Source organism: Rhinopithecus roxellana, chromosome 8 (assembly GCF_007565055.1).
Source record: "Rhinopithecus roxellana isolate Shanxi Qingling chromosome 8, ASM756505v1, whole genome shotgun sequence".
In the NCBI taxonomy this organism is placed as follows: domain Eukaryota; kingdom Metazoa; phylum Chordata; class Mammalia; order Primates; family Cercopithecidae; genus Rhinopithecus; species Rhinopithecus roxellana.
In genome coordinates this window covers 39,680,082-39,697,632 of record NC_044556.1, presented here as the reverse complement: position 1 = coordinate 39,697,632, position 17,551 = coordinate 39,680,082, and positions in this window count along the sequence as shown.

Here is a 17,551-nt window from a genome sequence, read left to right as displayed (position 1 = left end):
ACTGCTGTGCTGCCAGTGAGAATTTCAAGTCAGTGGTTCTTAGCTTGCTGGGTTCCGTGGGAGTGGGACCTGCTGAGTGAGACCACTTGGCTCCCTGGCTTCAGCCCCCTTTCCAGGGGAGTGAAGAGTTCTGTCTCACTGGGGTTCCATGCACCACTGGGGTATGAGAAAAAACTCCTGCAGCTAGCTTGGTGTCTGTCCAAACAGCTGCCCAATTTCATGCTTGAAATCCAGGGTCCTGGTCGTGTAGGCTCATGAGGATATCTCTTGGTCTGTGGGTTGCAAAAACCATGGGAAAAGCATAGTATTTGGGCCAGATAGCACAGTCCCTCAGGACTTCCCTTGGCTGGGGGAGGAGGGCCCTGGCCCCTTGCACTTCCCTGGTGAGGCAACTCCCCACCATGCTTTTGCTGACCTCCATGGGCTGCACTTATTGTCCATCCACTCCCAATGAGATGAACTGAGTACCTCAGTTGCAAATGCAGAAATCACCTGCCTTCTGCATTGGTCTCACTGGGAGCTGTAGACCAGTGCTTTTCCTATTCAGCCATCTTGCCAGATGCCCAATGTTGTTCCTTTTTATGGCTGCATAGTATTCCGTGGTGTATATGTACCACAGTTTCTTTATCCAGCCTATCATTGATGGGCATTTGTGTCAATTCCATGTCTTTGTTATTGTGATTAGTGCTGCAATAAACATTTGCATGCATGTATCTTTATAATAGAATGATTTACATTCCTTTGGGTATGTACCCAGTAATGTGATTGCTGGGTCAAATGGTACTTCCTGTTCTATGTCTTTGAGGAATTGCCAAACTGTCTTCCACAATGGTTGAACTAATTTACATTCCCATCAAATGTGTAAAAGCATCCCTATTTCTCTGCAACCTTGCCAGCATCTGTTGTTTCTTGACTTTTTAATGATCACCATTCTGACTGGTCTGAGACAATATCTCATTGTGGTTTTGACCTGCATTTCCCTAATGATCAACAGTGTTGAGCTTTTTTTCATATGTTTGTTGGCCGCATGTGTGTGTGTGTTTTAAGAATTGTCTGTTCATACACTTTTCCCACTTTTTAATGGGGTTGTTTTTTTCTTGTAAATTTGCTTAAGTTCCTTATAGATTTTGGATATTAGACCTTTGTCAGATGGATAGATTGCAAAAGTTTTCTCCCAGTTCATAGGTTGTCTGTTTTCTCTGATGATAGTTTCATTTGCTGTGCAGAAGCTCTTTAGTTAAATTAGATCCCATTTGTTAATTTTTGCTTTGTTGAGGCCTTCTTTGCATATTTGTCATTAAAGGGCAGCTGGATAAAATTCACCCTGCCTTACTTCGTGGTGATAAGTGGTGTTGAGGGAGGTAGAGCAGGAAGGAAGTAGGAAGAGCAGGAAACCAGGAGGAGGATGCAGTTTGAAATGGGGAGGGAGGGGCCAGGGTAGACTCAACTGAGTAGAAAGCATACTGGCAAAGACCAGAAATAGGACAGGAAATGAGACAGGCAAACACCTGGAGGAAGAGAATTCTAGGCAGAATCAAAGGCCTTGAGGCAGGAACATGTCTGCTCTATTGAAGGAAATAGAAAAAACCTCAATGTCTTAGAGTAGATTGAGGAAAGAGGGGAGCATGGGATATGAGGTCAGATGGTGCAGGGCCTTGCAGGTATAGTGGGAGCCATGGAAAAAGTTCTGAGCTAAGGAATAATATGGCGGAACTGATGTTTTGAAAAGATCATTTGCCGCTACTTTGAGACTAAACATTAGGAGGCTAAAAATAGGCACAGGGATACTGTGAGTCTACTGTAATAATCCAGGTGAGAGATGGAGGTCATACAGTTAAGTGGCAAACAGTTATACCATAAAAACATACATTGAATAACAAGATATTGCTCACTGATTGATTGTAGGGTATGAGAAAAAGAACAAAGTCAAGGATGGCACCAAGTTTTGTGGCTGCCACAAATGAAGTAATAGATGTGACATTTATTTGAATAGGAAGACTGTGTGGGAAGCTTATTTGGGTAGTTGGAAAGTAAATCTAGAGATTCCTGTTATACATCCTACTGGAGCAGTCAAGTAAGGAGTTAGATATTCACAGTGTGGCAGCCATAGGAGGGATCTGGCTGTAAATTTCAGAGTAGTAAATGTATTTAAAACCTTGAGACAGTATGACAACTTTATTAGTTTTCTGTTTTCATCATAATAAATCAGCACTAACTTAGGCAAGTAGAACAGAACAAATTTACTGTCTTACCGTACTGGAGGTCAGAAGTCTGGAACAAGCCTATTTTGAATAAAATCAGTGTGTCACTAGGCTATGTTCTTTTCTGGAGGTTCCTGGGGAGAATCTACTTCCTGCTCATCCTGGCTATTGCCAGAATTCATTTCTTTGAGGTTATAAGACTGAGATCCTCATTTTCTTGCTGGCTGTAAACTGAGATCCTATCTTAGCTCCTAGGGCTTACCGCATTTCTTTGGCTTGAGGGCCCCTTACTCCATCTTCAAGGCCACCAACAGTGGGACAAGTCCTCACCTTGTATGTCGCTGACCTACTTTTATTTCTCTTCTTCTTCCACCTTTTAGGACTCATGTGACTATACTGAGCCCACCCGGATAATCTAAGATAATCTACATCTCAAGACCCTTAAACTTGATCTCATTTGCAAAGTTCTCTTTGCCATGTAAGGTAATATTGTCATATGGTTCAGGGATTACTGCATAGCTACAATCTCAGAAAGAAAATGAGAGTGCATAATGAAGACAGATCACCTGGGTCTAAACCTGGGGATATTCCTGAATAGAGATGTTAGAGAGATAAGACAGAAACTGGTAAAGAAAACAAAGGAGCAGCCCCTACTTAGGAGGAAAAGAATGGTGAATGTTGATTGCAAGGTGAAGACAGTCTCAAGGGAGGATATGTTAATTGCTGCTGAGACACAGAGAAAGATGGGGACTGAACATTGATCATTGGATTTAGCAACAGGGAGTTTCCTGCTGACCTGGACCTGAGCAGTTTCAATGGAGTGGTGGGGGCAATGCATGACAGAAGAGAATTCAAGACAGATTAAAAAAAAAAAAAGGTGTACCAATGGTTAATGTGCACATGAAAAGATGTTCAACAATATTAGTATTTGGGATTTTCATTTCATTTGGGAAATGAAAACAAAAAGCACAATGAGTTACCACTTCACACACACTCAGAAGGCAATAATCAAGGAAATGGACAATAACAAGAATTGGGCAGGATTTGAAGATATCCTCACACGTCACTGGTGGAATGTAAAATGGCATAGGTGAAGGTGAAAAATAAAAATGAAACAATGAGAGGAAGATGGAATACAAGACACTTTATGACAGACAACCCAATGGAACAAACTGGCTGGTTGGGCATCTGGAATGAATAAGAAGGAGTCAAAAATGAACAAAATTATGGTTCCTTTTGGATGCAAATCATGACTCCATCACTTACACCGAAGAAAAATTGCATGACGTACTTCTCTGGATTTTAGTTTCTCCATGTGTACAATGGAGGTTTATGCCTTACAGAATTGTAGAAACTCTAACTGAGAGACTCATGTAAAGCCTACTGAATGACATTATGAATAAAAATTTCATCAGTAGAAAGTAGTTTGAGGATGTGGGTGATGATATCTCTGACATGGACCATGGATGGAGGGAACCTTGGATAACCACCACTCTGAATGTCTTGTCTGCATTTGAGTGTAATGTCCCTTATGTCATGTCTTCTACCCAATCAGGGCCATACTGCCTCTTAAGGGGTAATTTCTCTTTCAATCATTAGTTGTTCCAGCACCAAGAAGCTCAGCCTGAGTTGAGGCACCTGAGTCAGGAGGCCAGGATCCTTGGGAGATTGACAACAGGAAGCTACTCCCATCTGAATACTCCAGGATTCCAAAGGTGTCTTATTCTATTTGGCTACTATAACAAAATACCTTATATGTGTAAATCACTGAGCTATTTGTATATAATAGAAACATATTTCTCACAGTCTGGAGGCTGAGAAGTCTAATATCAAGGCTCCAGTAGATTCAGCATCTGGTAAGTCAGATTCAGGGTCTCTTCAGCTCACCTTCAGCTCCATAGATGGCATCTTATTGTGGCATCATCACATAGTGGGTGGGGGGGAAACACTGCACTCAGTGGTGAAAGGGGAAAACAGTCTGTCCTCCCATGATGGAAGGTGGGAACACAGTGCCCTTATATGGTGGAAAGTGGGAACACCATGTTCTCACATTACGGAAGCGGGCAACACTGTGTCCTCACATGGTGGAAGGGGCAATACCATTTCCTCACACGATAGAAGGCAGGAACACCATGTCCGCACCTGGTGGAAGGGGCAATACTGTGCCCTCACATGGTGGAAGGCAGGAACACCATGTCCTCATATAGTAGAAGGAGAAGCACCACATCCTCACCTGGCAGAAGCAGGGAACACTGTGTCTTCACATGGTGGTGGCAAAAACACCTTGTCCTCACATGGTGGAAGGAGGAACACCATGTTGTCACATGGTATAAGTGGGGAACACTGTGTCTTCACATGATGGAAGGGGGAAAACTGTGTGCTCACATGGTGGAAGGAGGAACACTGTGTCCTCACATGGCAGAAGAGGGGACAAATTGTGTCCTTACCTGATGGAAGGGGAACACCATGTCCTCAGATGGTGGAAGGAGGAACATTATGCTCTCACATGTTTGAAGGGGTAGAAGAGCAAAAGGGGTGACACTGTCCTCAAACCATTTTATAAGAGTACTAATCTCATTCATGGAGCCTAATTATTCCCCTAAGCCCACTCTTCATGCTTTTGCATTGAGGATTAAGTTCCAACATGAAACATCCAAACCATAGCAGGGATCTTCAGTCACTATTTCATGAAGAAGAAAAAAAGGGGGCTTTGGAATCATCCAGTGTTGGATCTAAGTCTTTGCCCCATCTCCATGGTCTGGATCTTGGCCAGCCTGCCCAGACCACGCAGTTGGGTGGTGTCAGAGCTTCGTCCATTGGTGCCATCCAATCCCTCCAGGCAGCCTTCTCAATTTTTTAAAACTTGTCATTTAATACACTTTATTTTAGAGCAGTTTTGGGTATATAGAAAAATTGTACCAAAAGTACAGACTTCGCCATCATCTACTTTTGAATGCTGGTGATCAACACCAACTCTACTGGGTTCTTATAAGAATTAAAAGGAATAATATTTGCAAAGTGCCTGGGACAAAAACTGGTTCAAAACAGCCCCAAAAGCCCTGTTCCTTTTTTTTTTTTTTTTTTTTTTTTTTGCAGCCACTGGTGCTGTGGGAAGGTAGGCTGATCACATCTTATGCTGCCCCAGGTCTAATGGACACTGATATAGTCATGGCCAGTCACCTGGGAAGCTGGTGAGGAAGATGGCACACCCTCAGCTTTCCGTGCACCCTAAATGGGAATAGGGTAGAAATGAAGCCCTATTGTGAATACTCTTTGCCTTCTTTCACCCATCTACCCATCCACCATTAGCAAGTACTGGTGCTTAATCTCTTAACATGGACTCTTTTCAGGCCTTTGTTTTCTGTGGTTGGCATGAGTGAAACCACGAACCTAAGGATCTAGGCAACTTGACATGCCACAGCACGTCATGGTACTAGAGTTAGCCCATCTCTGCATAAAAACTGGGATGCAAACAGGAGGCAGAGGTTGCAAGAAGGTGAGGACTCCTCAGGAGAGAAGAGCCACTCATGTACCATGGTGGAAGCATGGCCAGGTTCACAATAAGAGGCTGATAGGGGAGTAAGGAAGTCTCCAACTAGGACCTCAGGACATGTATAGTCAAGGAAGGTCATTGTGTCCACCCCTGTTTCCACAGGGGTGGAAGCCACAGGTAGAGCCACAGCAGAGAGTCTGTCAGCAGCTCCTGTGCTGCATCTACCTCTGCTGAGCAGAGGGATGGGAGATGGGAGAAAGGTGGTCCAGAACCTGCTTGTCTTCTTGATCCTGTCCTCCCACAGCCCCACACCCTCTTGAGAGAGCCCAGGTTGGTACTGCAGGAAGACTCATGACCAACCCAGAGCAAACTGTGACAGGGACCATACATAGTGCCCAAGGTGTTCTGGAAAGTCAGATATGGGAGACATCATTTTTAAACCTTTAAGATTCAAGCATCTTGGGAAGGGCTGTGAGCAGCACACTAGAATTTCAACAGGCGGGAGTGAGGGTGAGGAGCACAGAGAGGAAACTTTAATTTCAGGCAGAGGGATGCAAGTGAGCAAAGAAATGGTTGACCTGGAGTTTGGGCCAGCATGACTGAGGGAGACTGAGGGTCAGAATAAGAAGAGGCTTGAGAGGGCTGGGATAGATCTTCTCAATAGCTCCACCCATCAGAGTCTAAGTAGCCCTTATCAAGGGGGCATGGAAGGATACTACACATCTGTTCTTACAACCAAGTGCGCTATCCTAGGAGAAGAGAAGAGCTGAGGCTGATTTCCTAAGGCAACCTCCAATGGTGGCCTCTTAACATAAATCCCTGAGACACAGAGGTTGGGAAGGTTTTGAGATGATACACATTTCTGTTTCCACTCTACAGGAATTTGAGTTTGAATCCATGGGCTGAGGCTGAAAATTAGGCTCAGATTAGCACAGGTGATAAGAACAGTGGTTTTGGTTCAGTGGTATAATGTGCACTAGACAATCCTCCCAACCTGCATGCACACACACTGCCTGATATCCCCAAGAGACCCTACACAAAATCTGCCAAAGATGCCGTGGCCTGTACCTTTGCAGGTTTCTATCCACTCATGCTGTCCTCAAACTCAGCATCCAGAAGCTAGGTCCTACCTCCCTCCTCTGCAGCATAGTCAACACTTCTGCAGTGTTCCCATGTCTGGGCTTGTGTTTCAGAAGTATACACACAGAGGTGGTGGGAATTCACCACTTGCTCAATCAGACAGGCTCCTCTTGGGAAAGCTTCTGAGGAGAGGGGTCAGGAGCCATCTCAATGACAGAGAACAGCCCTTGACCAAGTATAAGGGCAACTTGGGGAGGTGTCACAGAGTATAACCAGGCCATGTGTACCCTGTAGAAATGTGGCTATGAGGTTAGAGTAACATAGACAAGGGGAAGTGGAAACTGAACCAGAGCTGGGAAAGGTGGGGGTCTGCAGGATTTAGGCTCAGAGTGCACATGTTCTGGGAGTGCCAGATTCTCCTGCTTCCTCCAATCAAATGATCTTCATGGTCTGGTCTGGATAACAGACCACACTGTAGAGAGGAGTGAGAGACTCCTTTTTTTTCAGATGTTGTTCACTGATGCTCTGAAATACAAGATAGAGGATTGTTGGAACAGCTGAGGGATAGAATGGATCTGGAGGGGCCCACAGAGCCAATACCCACTGACATACACGGCTCATGAATTGCTCTAAAGTGCCCAGCACTACACCACACCCGGATGTAAATTTTCTTAGTAAATACTGTTGATTGTCCAGATATAGGTAAACAGGAAGTTGGGCCAGAAATGGCAGGTCCTGATATTGGAAACCTGAGGCTGGGCAGAGAGACCTGGGAGTTCCCAGGGTGCCCCGTGTCCCAGTACTCACCTTGTCCTTGCCCTTCTGAGACACTTGCTGGCTGAGCGTCTGAAAGGGGATGCCACCATCATCGACCCCCTGGTTCTCCTGCAATCCTCCACCTGAGACAAAATCAAAGCTTGAATCCATGTCTTGAAAACGTGTATCCCTCCCCACTGCCATGAACCCCAAGGCCAAGACCACGCCCATCATCCCTTCTGCAAAGTCCACTCCCTGGGAGCAAAATTCAGAGAAATATAGCTGAGGTTCTAGTGAGGGAGGGGAGGTGTCTGGGCATGTCAGGAGAAATGCAACTTGCCCCTTTTTATTTCCATCTTCTTCTTCTTTAAAAGGTACAGCCCAGCTCCCAGTACCAACAGCCCACCCACAACAGCCCCTAGGATGCCTGACAGCAGTCTATCCATGTCCTCTTTGTGTGAACCTTTTTCTGTCACATGGGGAGAGTGGAAAATGTTAAGACAGGAGATAATTTGAGATACAAACTACCAAAAGAGAGACAGAGGGAGAAAGTAGGTGGAGCAGTGGGAAGGAGCCTGGTGCAGAAGCTGCAGAGGGAGGAGCATGGCAGGTCCATTCATTCAATGGGCTAGGAGTTGCTGCTTGGTACCAGGGATGCAGCGATGCACAAGACAATGTCCACAGCAGCCCAGCACCCACGAGAGAAGACAGAAAATACCAACTGCCAGACAGAGGGATCGTAGCTGGGATACAGGTTTCCACCTTGTACAAAGTCTTCAGGGAGGGTCTCCCAGAAGGCTGCTGTCTGAATCGGCAGGGACATGGTGGGGATGCAACGAGGAGGGTATGGAGGGAGAGATGACTGAAGGCAGAACGAAGATGTGTATGACTCCCACACTGCTGTGTGTGGTGAGCAGGTAGAAGCTAATGCTAGTGCTCATGATGGAAAAGAGACCCCAGAACCCTCAGACCCCAGTGCTACCTGAGCTCGGGTAGACCCTCCTATCCTGCAGGCTACACTCACCACTCACCTTGGGGACAGACTTTCCCAAGATCTAAGGTTGCAGCTTTCTGATCCACCTGGTTGCTGACCACACAGGTGAGATTGCTGTTCCGCTGGCTGAGGAGCAGGCTCAGAGCTAGGGTCCAGGGGTTAGGGACTGGTCTTCGTGTTTCTCTCTGCTCCAGCTCTCTGAGGAGGACCTTGTCCTCCCAAGTCACATTCAGGTCCTCTGTGGCCCCTGGAACTCTACACTCCAGGGTGATGTTACATAAGCCTGGTGTAATAGACAGTGGCTTTGCCAGGATCTCAGGGTGAGGCACAGACTCTGGGGCAGAAGGGGATAAAAGAAGGGAAACTCACATGTGTGGAGAACATCGCATGTCTCACTTTCTCATAATTTTCTCATTGCAGCCATGGCATGGGCCCTATAAGGAAAGTGTGTGTATTCTACACATGAAACACAATTTGCCCAAAGCTAAATATGGAGGAAATGAAATAAGAAGGGAAGCCACTGTATTCAGCTCCATGTTGGTTCTCTAGGTTCAACACATCTAAAAACTGTCCCAAAGAAAATAAAGGCCAGACTCCCCCTTCCAAGGGCAGAGTGATTTCAGGAAATTGACGTATTTTCAGGAAGGGGAAGAAGTCTCCAGAAGATGGGCTTGTACTGGCCCAGTGTCCTTCCACTGCATCTCCAGCTGAGGCCATGCCTGGGACTGCACAGCCTTTACGGGGCAGGACATCAGGCCAGCTCTGGGAGGACAGAGAAAGGCCCTTGTTCTGAAAAGTAGGCATATCTGTGGGAGATGCGGTGATTAGTGACTGGGAATAATGACTCTGAGTGTGCTCACAAACTGCCACTGGATGCTGGGTATGGTGGCTCATGCCTGTAATCCCAGCACTTTGGGAGGCTGAGGTGGGCAGATCACGAGGTCAGGTGATCGAGACCATCGTGGCCAACATGGTGAAATGCCATCTCTACTAAAAATACAAAAAATTACCCAGGGGTGGTGGTGGGCACCTGTAGTCCCAGCTACTTGGAAGGCCGAGGCAGGAGAATGGCATGAACCCAAGAGGCGGAGCTTGCAGTGAGCCGAGATTGCGCCACCGCACTCCAGCCTGGGCGACAGAGCGAGACTCCATCTCAAAAAAAAAAAAAAAAAAAGAAAGAAAGAAGGAAAGAAAGAAAAAGAAAGAAAGCAAGAAAGCAAGAAAGAAAAGAAAGAAAGAAGCCACTGGAATCTGTGGTACAGGCAGAAGAGTAGGATGGGATTCATAGGGCAGCCTGAGAAATCATGTGGGACCTAAAGCTGCAAAAGCCACTCTCTCCATGGCAGGATATTTCTCCATGCGGAGAGGAACTTTAGGGAAAGAAAGAGTTGGTAAATGAGTGTCCTAAGATGTGCTGCAGTGTACACTTTCTCGCACCACCTATGGAGGCTTTGAGAGCTGCATTTGTGATGGCTTGTGTGACTGAGGCTGGCCTCAGGCTGAGGCTGAGTAAGAGGAGAGGAGACTGGGAGGACTCCATTCATAGAGATTCCTAACTGTGGCAGGCAGAACAGTGGCCTCCAAAATGTCCAGGACCCACCCTGGTAACCTGGGAATAGATTAGGGAGCGAGGCAAGGAGAATTAAGGTCCCAGATGGAATTAAGGTTGCTAATCAGTTGACCTTCAAATAGGGAGATGATTCTGACACTTCTAATAGAACACTAACATCAGTGTTCTATTAGGAGGTACAGGATGATGGTCACGAGCCATGGGATGCCAGCAGCCACTAGCAGGTGAAAAAGGCAAAAGAACGGGCTCTTCCCTGGAGCACCTGGAAAGAATACAGCCCTGCCACCACCTTCATTTTAGCTCAGGGAGACTTGTCACAGACCTCTGGCTTACAGCACAGTAAGATAATAAATTTGTGTTGCTTTCAGCCAATAATTTTTGACAATTTCTTCCATCTGTAATAAAAAAACTACTACACAAATTAAGTAACATTAATCATATATAGGACAGTTAATGTTACCGGAAAAATTGCTGGTTTGATGAATTTCCATTTCCTCTCCCAAAACACTGAAAGGGCTTCATTTTCTGGTGTGAATCTCAGCTCTGCTCTATCTCTGGGGACCTCATGTGCCTTATTTTTAGTGGAGAAAATGGAGTCTGAAGGCCGGTGATTGAATGGAACCCTGTATGGGACCTATGTGACACTCTAGGGACAAAAAAAGCAGGTAAGCCAGAGGATGGGGGAGGGAAAGGTTTCATTCACCATAGACAGTGAGGTAGAAACCTGCAAAATCCCATCTTCCTCAGTAGAGGTGATGACTGCAAAGTTCTGCCCACTGTCCTCAGGGGCCAGGTTCTCAATACTCAGTGATGACAAGCTGGGTACATGAACCTTCTCCTTGAACTTATCCTCCAGGCTCCACCAGATTGGAGAGTCGGCCCCTCTGTGGACTCGCAGCAACTGTGTATGATTTGACGGAGTACCCAAAGCCCACAGAACCTCCTCCAGCTCGGCTCCTCAATCTACTCTGAGCTTCTCGATCACATTCAACAAGACAGAACCTCCTCGGATCCCCTTCAGATGAATGGGGGCTCCAGAATCCTTCACTGCAGAGCCATGTGCTCCAGAAGTGTTGGCTGCTGTGCTGCAGACACCTAGGGCATGGAAACAGGAAACGTGAGTGTTTCCTCATCAAGAACAAATGAGAGAACCACAGAACTTTGGTTCAGAGTCACAGAAATCCATCCAAAATCCTCCCTTGATTCTGGGAAGATTGCCAAGCGTAATGGACTTGAAGCAATTCTGGAATCAAGTCCTGGTTCTAGTGGAGTGTGATCTTGAACAGGTTCCTGAACCTGCCGATCTTCTATTTTCTTACTTGCCCCATAATGACAGTAAGGACCAAATGAGATCCTAGATCAAAAGCACCTAGCACGTTTTCTGGCATATGCTAAGTGCATAACTGCAGGAGGCAGCTTCTAACGTGGCTCCCAAGGATGCCTCCCCAGTGTGTGCACATCCCTGTGTAATGCCCTCCCTTGGAGTATGGGCTGCATTGATTACTTGCAAATGCAGCAAAAGTGCTGGAGTGTCCCTTTTGTCTGGCTCACACCCTCTGTCTCCATCAGTCTCTCCTGTTCAGGCTGATGAAGCCTGCTACCACGTTGTGAGCTGCTCTGTGGAGAGGGCCACATGGAAGGGAGCTGAGGGCAGCCTCGGGTAAAAACTTCATTCCAGTCTCTGTGACCCTGAGCCACAGTATTCAGCTGAACCACACTTGGATTCTGACCTCCATAAACTGTGACACAATGCCCCATGTTGTGTTAAGGAACTAAGTTCTAGGGTAAAAGCTCACAAAACAATACATAACTCAGGCAAAGATGAAGGTTGCTTTCCTTTGCCTTTCCTTCTAGGAAGGGAATTAGTCAGGATAAGGTAGAGCAGGATAGGATGGAAGTGAATTAGGCAGGTTGTCCTGTGGCAACAATTACAAAAGTCAGGGACTTGGAACAAGGGGAATTTGTATATTACTCACACTACATGTCCTGCAAGGGATAGTGAGAGAAGGGTCATGTCATGCATGGATGGAGGCTCCACACCTTGTAGCAGCTCCATATGGAACCCATACCCTCCTCACAGCATCCTCAGCCCCCACGGTAGAGAAGGGAGGAGACAAGAGAGGTACCTGTGAGGTGTTCTCTGCACTGTCCAGAAGTGATGTCATCTGTGCCCATATTTTCTGGACAGAACTAGTCAGGAGACCCTAACTTCTAGGGACTGAAAGTGTGGGGAGCAGATGGACTGTTTGCTTGTGCTGTGTCCCTGACACCAAGAAAACACTTCCCTACGCAGTGCCCATGAGGCCACTGGTCAGTCTCCCTCAGTCACTGTCTCCCACACAGCCCTGACCAGTGGCCACAGCCATCTCAATCTGCCTCCTCCTGAGCCCTTCCTTGCCTACCAGGCACAGCCACAATGAACCGAGAGACCTCTGTTCTTCCTGGGGACCAGGGTGGGACCAATCTGGATCTGGGAAACTGCCACAGGACATCCTTGATCTTGAAGGAAGAACCGTCTCCTCCTTAAAGCAGCTCAAGTCCACCTGGGTTTCCTGCTAAGTTGCAGGGTGCCCGGTACTCTGTCTAATGTATAAATTTCTCCCTATTTCCAGCCAGTACCTTGCTGCTGTCCTTACACCCATCCCTCACTCTCACTGCAAGCAGAGCGTAGCTCATGCAAATCCTCAGATGTGGAAGTATTTCAAATATTTCTGTTTCCGGTTATTCACTAACTCAGTTCACCAGGCCCCTCATCTGGGCCTGGGCTCCACTCCCTTCCTTCAGCTCCCTTAAGGGACTAGACCGCACCCAAGGCTCAGCACCCCTTAGCACCAGGGCTACAGGCCTTCAGGATCCATGTCACAGGGTTAGTGGGTTTGTCAGTCCATTTCTGCGTTGCTGTGAAGAAACATCTAAGGCTAGGTAATTTATAAAGAAAAGATTGAAATGGCTCTGGGCTCTGCAGGCTGTACAGGAAGTGGAGAGCCAGCATGTGCTCCTGGTGGGAGCCTCAGGAATCTCACAGTTATCATCAAAGGTGAAGGGGTGCAAGCGCAAGAGATAAGGGGGAGGTGCCACACACTTTTAAACAAGCAGATCTCCCGTAAACTAAAGGAGCAAGAACCCACCGAGCACCAAGGGAATGACGCCAAACCATTTACAAGAGACCTGCCCCCATGATCCAATTACCTTTCACCAGCTCTCCCATCAACCATGGAAATCACATTTCCACATGAGATTTGGAGAGGACAAAAACCCAAACAAAATGCTGTGCTCTGTCCAGTTCTGCCTAGGACCATACAGGAGAGGCAGCAAGTGTTCAGCCACCAGCCTCCTCTTATCACCTCCAGCTCCTCCGCAGTCCTCCTCCCACATCTCACACTCCTCTGTCACCCAGTTCAAGAGGGGGCCTATGCTTTCCCACAGAGCATCCTGGGGCACAGCACAGACACCTGACCTGGCCCACAAAAGGTTGTGGAGGAGAGCCAGATGAGGTTGTGCTGCCAGAGCCCTCTAAACAAGCCAGAGCACAAAGGCCACGGTCCAATGGGTTCCCAGACACAGTGCCCGCTTGTCAGTAGCAGAAAGGGTTAGAAATGCACTCTCTCCTTCTCCTAGCTCCGCCCCCTTCCTTTATGTACCCACGAGATGCTGAATATTTCAGGGTTCTTTGAGTCTCAACGAGGAAGAGTCCAGCTTAACCTACCCTGGAGTAATATGCTGGCTGGGGAATGGAGACCAGTGATACCCACTAAGTAGAGGCTGCTCCTGGTGGATCTTGCCACATGGACAGAAGTCAGACAAATTTCCACTTTTCCAATTGCAGTGAGTGCTGGGACACTGCTGTGATTGGCAATTGCACCTTCTCTGAATCAGGTTCCCTGTTCACAAATCCAAACTAAGTGAGGGTGACTGTCAACCAAAGTAGCCCAGCCCTTCCAAGTTAAAGCCATTCACAGGGCTCAAGACTGTCCCAAGGAGGAGGGGATGAGAGAGACTGGGGTGAGACAGCCAAGGTTTGGGGCAGTCATTTCCACTAGATCCTGAACCCCCATTATGGGAGTAGATGCTCCTCTGTGGCCGGTTGCAGGTAGAGGGCCGGAGAGCAAACAGGTGAACTGAACTTGCTCAGGACCCTCATTAACTCTCCCTTCGTAGGAAGATGACCATCCGAGGATCAAATATTTCTGAAGGGAGGTGTTGGCCATGATATTGAAGCTTCAGGGAAAAGGCCATCTGGCCTTCCATGTCCCAAGGTCCTTCCCTGATAGTGGGAAGTGGCCCAAAGAGGCCGAAGATGCAGGGACCATGGTAGAGAGCCACTTTCAACTCACACATGGCCTCTTTCCAGGACAGCCACCTCACAGACCCAGAACCTTGGACCACTGCCCTCCCCAACAGTGAGCTCCCACACTGCACCCAACATCTATACAGTGACATCCCCACACCTATACTCCCCACAGGAAAGTACCCCACAGGAAGGAAGTGTCTTAAGATCCTAAAGGTCTAGTTTCTCTTTCCCCAAAATGTGACCTGTTCATACTGTACTTTCATAACCAAGGGAGAACACTTGGGGAAATGTTTTGAAAGACTTCTTTGAGGGTAATTTTCTTTGGTCATTTATCTAAAGATTCATCTGTCAAAATTTATAAACAAAGAAGAAAAACAAATTTAGTTGCCAGATGGGCACCCCAGGATACATGGAAGGTGATGTTACAGACATATTTATTAGACTCTAGTGTCCCCTGGTCTGGAAGGCATGTCCTTGAGGGAGAGGGAGAAGGAGAAGGACTGCATGGGTTAAATTGTGTCCCCCAGAAAAGATATGATGAAGTCCTAAACCCAGCACCTCAGACGGCAACTTTATTTGGAAATCGGATCTTTGCAGATACAGTCCATTTAAGATGAGGTCATGAGGGTGGTCTCTAATTTAGTATGACTGGTGTCCTTATAAAAAGAGGGAATTTAGCACAGACACTGAAATGCAGACAGGGAAGACAATGGGAAGAAACATGGAGAGAAGGTGTGTGTAGATGGAGGACTGGACTGATGCAGCTACAAGACAAGGAACACCATCGATTGCCAGCAAACACCAGAAGCTAAGAAAGGGCAAGGACAGGTTTCTCTTGTTATGGAATGAATATTTATGTTACCCCCAAATTCATATGTTGAAGCCTTGACAGCCAGTGTGACTGTATTTGGAGATGAGGCCTCTAATGAAGTAAGGTTTAATGAGTTAATAAGGGTGGGGCCATGACCAAATAGTATTAGTGTCCTTATAAGAAGAGATGTCAAAGAGCAAGTGAGTTTTCCTATGCATATGTTCTGAGAAAGGCCATGTGAGGACATAGAAGACAGCCTTCTGCAAAACTGGAAGAGAGCACTCACCAGAAATTTAAGTGGCCACAGCCTTGATCTTGAATTTCCAGTCTCTAGAGCTGGGAGAAAATAAGGCTCTGTTGTTTAAGCCATCCAGTTTATAATATTTTATTATCATATCCATAGCTGACCAATATACCCCTGCAGATTTCAAAGGTAGCGTGGCCCTGTCAACACCTTGATTTTGGGCTTCTAGTCTCCAGAACTGTGTGACAATAAATTTGCGTTGTTTCAGCCACTCAGTTCTTGTTATCTGACAATCCTGGGAATCTAATGCAGGAACTCAGGAAAAGTGGTGATATCGTTTAGCTGTTTGTTCCCTCTAAATCACATGTTGAAATTAGATCCCCAGTGTTGGAGGTGGGCCCTGGTGGGAGGTGTTTCAGTCATGGGGGTGGATCCCTAACTAATGTCTTGGTGCCATCCTTGTGGTAATGAGTGAGTTCTTGCTCTATTTGTTCTCGGGAGAACTGATTGTGAGAAACAGCCTGGCAGCTCCCTCCTGTCTCTCTTGCTCCCTCTCTTGCCATGTGATGTCTGCTGCCCTTCACCTTCCACCGTAAGTGGAAACTTTCTGAGGCCATCACCAGAAGCAGATGCTGATGCCACGCTTCTTGTACAGCCTGCAGAAACATGAGTCAAATAAACCTCTTATGTCTACAAATTACCCAGCCTCAGGTATTCCTTTATAGCAACACAAATGAACTGAGACAGGTGGCACCCAAGGATTAGAGGTTGACCCTTTCAGGGATTCCTGGAGAGTCAGGGCTGGGCCCTTGGCCAGCAAATCACATGAGGCGCAAGCTCTGGAATGAGACAGACCTTGATTCAATCCCAGATCCACCATATTTACTAGCTGAGTGATCTTTAGCAAATTGTTAAACTATCTAGCCCTTGAGTTCCCACAGATGAACAATAGAGATAATAATTGCAAGTATTCATGGTCTCCTACAAGCATTAATACAGATGATATATTTTTAAAAAAGCACTCAACAGTAGTGTTTCGCTGCTGTGATTATTACTATTATCAGGGCCCAACTGCCATGGATTGCCACAGTTACTGCAGGTGAATTTCTCCCATTGCTTTCCCTGTCTGGGAAAGAGGTTGCCCATCTTCCACGAATGTCATTCCCAGTCCCTACATCTCAGCAGCTCCTTCAGATACTGAATTTCTGATGATTCTCAGGACACTTCAAGGTTGGAGGTTACAGATTATTATCCCCATGAAAAAGGCTGAAGAGACTGCATTTTAGCAATACCAAGAGTTTTTAAAAAAATTTTTTGATTTTAATCAGATTATACATTCATTTTTTTTTATTTTAAAGGAGGGGGAAATTAAGGAGATTGAAAATGAAGTCTTTCTCCTGTCTCTGACTCCCATTGCCTGGTTCTGGTTCCTAGAGGCAGGCACTACTATCAGTGTCTTGTGCTACCATGCAGAGATAGTTTATGCACTGACATGCACACATGTGAATCTCCACATACACAAAACATGCTATGTGACTGTCCTGTTCGTTGCCTTTTCTCAAAGCAACACTTGTTGGATCCCACTCGGGATCTCTACACCTGGATGTGTCCTGTGTCCTGTCTGCATACTGTTCCTTGTGGGGCTCTAAAGCTCTTCTGCTTCTGATATTTAAGTTGTTGCTTGACACCACAAACAGCGTTGCAATGAATACCCTTATATTTGTTTCTTTGCACATGTCAGTGTGTATATATTGGGCAAAATGATTAGGGTGGGTTTAGTGGATCAAAGGCAAACATACCTAAACTTTTGATTGATATTATTACCTCCAAAGAGTGTTCTTATCTATATTCCTACTAATAATATTTAGGTTTCTCACCAATACATAGTGATCAAACTTTTCGCCCTTTGTCAAGTTGATAGGAGAAAATATCTCCTTATTGTATGAATGAGTATTTCTTCTATAAATGATACACATCACTGTCATTTTAGATCACTAAGTCATTCTTACTGCCTTTTTTGTGAACTATGAACTATTAGCTAATGTGCTTTATCCATTGCGGTTTTGTTTCTGCTAGTTTATAGGAGTTACACTTATTTTAAGAAAATTAGC